This window comes from Centruroides sculpturatus, unplaced genomic scaffold (assembly GCF_000671375.1).
Source record: "Centruroides sculpturatus isolate CEXI.00-Female unplaced genomic scaffold, Cexi_2.0 scaffold112, whole genome shotgun sequence".
NCBI classification, from domain to species: domain Eukaryota; kingdom Metazoa; phylum Arthropoda; class Arachnida; order Scorpiones; family Buthidae; genus Centruroides; species Centruroides sculpturatus.
This window is the reverse complement of record NW_019384367.1, coordinates 1,039,118-1,043,241: the sequence shown is the minus strand read 5'-3', so window position 1 is coordinate 1,043,241 and position 4,124 is coordinate 1,039,118.

Below are 4,124 nucleotides of genomic sequence, written 5' to 3'. Positions count from 1 at the left end.
TCATGTGACCCTTGTATTTCTGAAAAGGTTCAAAATTGTTCTAAGTATAGTTTTTCCTCATTCGAGATGGTTGTTATACTTAGTGGAGTAATTTTACTTATTTATCTGTAAGTAGAATTGTAAATAAAATCAAACACCAAACACTTGCTGAGCTTACTATTAATTTAATATTCAGATGCTTTCAGCCTATTTTTAATAGGCCATCCTCAGGAAATTACTGTTCTACAATCAAACACAAAGCTTTTTGAACATTCTTTAAATTTAAAATTTTCTAACATATTTTTAAAATCTTTATATTAATTTATTTGTAAGTAAACAGCTGAGGAGATGAGGATAGTAGAATTGTATTTTTCACTTTAATCAAATTAGCGAGGTTGAGGCTGAAATTTTAAACGCAAAATTGTGTACGTCGGACGTTCAGTGCCTCTTTCCTGTAAGCCTAGAACAAACTTCTAGGCTTACAGGAAAGAGGTGCCGAATAATGGCATTTGGAATGTTGAGCATGATTCCACTGACTATCCAAACACCATTGCCAAACTTCTAGGCTTATGGGAAAACAGTGTCGAATGTCCGACGTACATGTTTTCACATTTAAAACTTCGGCCTCAACCTTGCTATTAAGTTACATTTTTCATATCCAAATATCTTTTCCATCTTCATATTAAATATGTTTATGGCTTATACTAAAATTTAACAGAAAATCAATTTGTTTGAAACAATTTTTTCTATTTAAGCAGATTTTTATTTTATTCCCATTTTGTTTTACATGGTTTTACTCTATAAACACCTGTGTAATGTAACTCCATAATATGATTATACTTTCATGAGTATAATCATATTATACTTTTTTCTGCTTGAACTGGAGTCCATAAAAACAAAATACTATCAAAGTGACTAAGTTCTTTTGGACTTTTTCATTCAACCTCAGAGTCTCTATCACACAAAAAATACAGTCGACCCTCCCCATAATGCAGTAGATACGTTTCACTTTATAAGAATTTCACGTTGTAGGAATCCTTAAATACATGAGCCAATCACAGCCCTGCACGTGTGCAGTTTACGGACTACAGCTGTTTGAAAGGTTTTCTTTCATAAAATTAAATGATTCTAGACTAATTCGACTCAACATTTCCAAAACACATATAATTTTTTGGGAATAATCTGTATAAATTATGCTATAAAGAAAAAAATTGTAGGATTACTTACCAAGTGTGCACCGTTTGACGACGCCATTGCTTAAGCTTGTTTCGTCGCGGAGCAACGCACCAAATGGCGGGTGCGTTTTTTGATAACTTATTTTTCTGCGAAAAATTCATTGAACTTTGGAGACATCATTAATAGAAATAATTTTTATAGCTATTGAATAAGAAATGTTTTTTCACAAGAAATGTATAAAATTACAGTACTGTATTAGACTTACAGTACCTAATTTATATATTGTATAGACGATAGTAAACTCAACTTATGGCGGGTGCGTTTTTTGATAACTTATTTTTCTGCGAAAAATTCATTGAACTTTGGAGACATCATTAATAGAAATAATTTTTATAGCTATTGAATNTGACAGATTTTCAGACATAAAATCTGTAGAATTTTTATTACTTTTAGATGTTAATAATTTTAAATATTATGAAAAACAATTTTTTCAAGTGAGTTTTAATTCTTTAAATTAAATCAAAAAATTTTCCATAAAATTTACTTATGTAAATTACATAGTGAATTGTAATATTTATATTTGTGTCTAGACTATATTGACAAGTAACTCTTAGACATTAAAAGTATTATAATTATTGATGATTTGAACAAAGACGTACTAAAATAGTTATATGATTTAATATCATTCAGTTTTATGGTACCATCTACCAGTATGTCTATTGAGTGCAGTTTTTCAACCACTGAAACACGTGATCGGAGGAAAAATTGTTGTTGCTAGTGTTGCTTTCAAATATGTTGATGGAGTCGACAACCAGTGACTTTTATGGTTAAGTAATTAACAACATTGCGGAAAAAATTGCTGAATAGAGTTAGTTTATAAAAAAAAATTAAAAAATAAGTTTTCCTATCATTGTTTGTATTATATCAATTTGTATTTATCATCATCATCATCATCATCATCATCATCATCATCATCATCATCAGCTTATTCTACCATTTCAAGTTATGGTGTAGCCTCCCTTACATAATCGACCTCCATTTGTGCCCATGTTTGCCTATCATTTGTCACTCTCCACCATGTATTGCCTGCTTGTCTCCTTATGTCATAGTCCTATCTTAAGTATGGACGTCTCTTGGGTCTTTTGAGTCCCTGTGGATACCACATTGTGATTCTCGTGGACCATCTCTTGTCAGTCCTCCTTGCCAGATGTCCTGCCCATTTCCATTTGAGATATTTAATTCTGTGGATTACATCAGTTACCTGGGTTCTTTGCCTAATCCACTCTATTCTTTTGTGATTTCTTTTGGTTATTCCTAGCATGTATTGCTCCATTGACCTTTGGGCAACTTAGAGTTTCACTGTTATTTCTTTCTTTAGTGTCCAAGTTTCACATCTGTAAGTCATGACTGGTAGTGTATGCATTGATTGAATGCTCTTTTCTTAAGGTGGATTGGCATTTTAGACCTGAAGATTTCAGAATTTTGTTCAAATGTAGACTATGCTAGTTTGATCCTCCTGTTGGTGATCTAGTAGTGAGCCAGATTTGGATATTACTTGTTCCAGGTATATATATTCAACTACTGTTTCTAGTGTGATGCTGTTTATTGTTATGTCTTGACTGTGTACTAGATCATTTTACATGATTTTTGTTTTCGCCAAGTTCATTTTAAGGCCAATTTCATTGCTAACTTTGTTTAAATCCCTGATTACTACTTGTAATTCAGAAGGATCTTTAGCTATCAATTTGTATTATGCATGTATTATTTGAATTTTAGAACTAAAATACATAAATTGTTTATTTTTATCATTTCCAGTATTTGTTTAAAATTTTTATGGAAATGTGATGTTCAGGACAGGTCCAAACTGTCACGAAAGACAAAAAATTATTAATTTAGAGAAAAATTTATTAGTTTAGAAAAACGTAGCAAAAAATCATTTGTAGCTGAACACCCATTGTTTATATGAAACTGTAACACTGAAATTATAAATCGTAGAAGGAAGTCATCTTATGATTGGTGGAAGATTGAATTTATCTTTGATTTTGACCTTTTTCATGCTCCAGGTAGGAGTCTCATTACTCTTAGTAACCAGGGACCAGCCACACAGGAAGCGTGATTGAGGGAGAATGACCAGTCAAAATGGACAAAAGAAGGAACAGAGATTGATATAATCCCTGACAATCAAGGACACACCTCGCAATCAGTTAATGTTTCAAATAACCAAAATTCCGTGTGTCAACACGCAAAAAAAGCAGTTTCTTATCTATTGTGCCAACCTGTAACCCGTGCCACTTCAGACTTAGAGCGTGTCCCTGACGCCAACAGACGAACTCTTCCTGTGTCTTACAGACTCATCAATGCCACTGCTTCGGGCCCACCTTCGATCGACGATCAAAGAACCACATTGATGCCCAGGATGTCCGAACAGCTGATTGTCCTAAAGCAAACTATTTTGTACATAGTGTATGTTTATTTTATGTGAAAATAAATGGTTTTTGTCAGGTACTTGTCATCTTTGTCTCCTCTGCCACCGCACATGTACGAATGGACCCTAGACCACCACTGATGCACAAGTAATTGATTGCCCCTGGAAGTCTGCTTCTTACAGAAACACAGCTTCCCTATCATTAAATGTCATGGCATGCCACTGATAAATACAGTAGAGCGTCGATTTTCCGAAAGTCAATCATCCGAAAGAATTTCAGTCGGCAAATTTAAATTTTCGCCAGTGCTGTGGCGCTTCAATCTTTCGCTATGTCTTGGGCTACTCAAATATTTTACGTTTTTGATACTAAATTAACATCTGAAGTATAATTTTTTTATTATTTTTATATTTTTCAATATATTTATTTTGTTTGTACAAAATAAAAAAATAATTTTTAACGATACAATAGTCTTTGTTAGGTTAAACATCGACGAAAATTCAACGCGAAGCGACACGCAACGGAGAAAAATTTCAACATGGGATA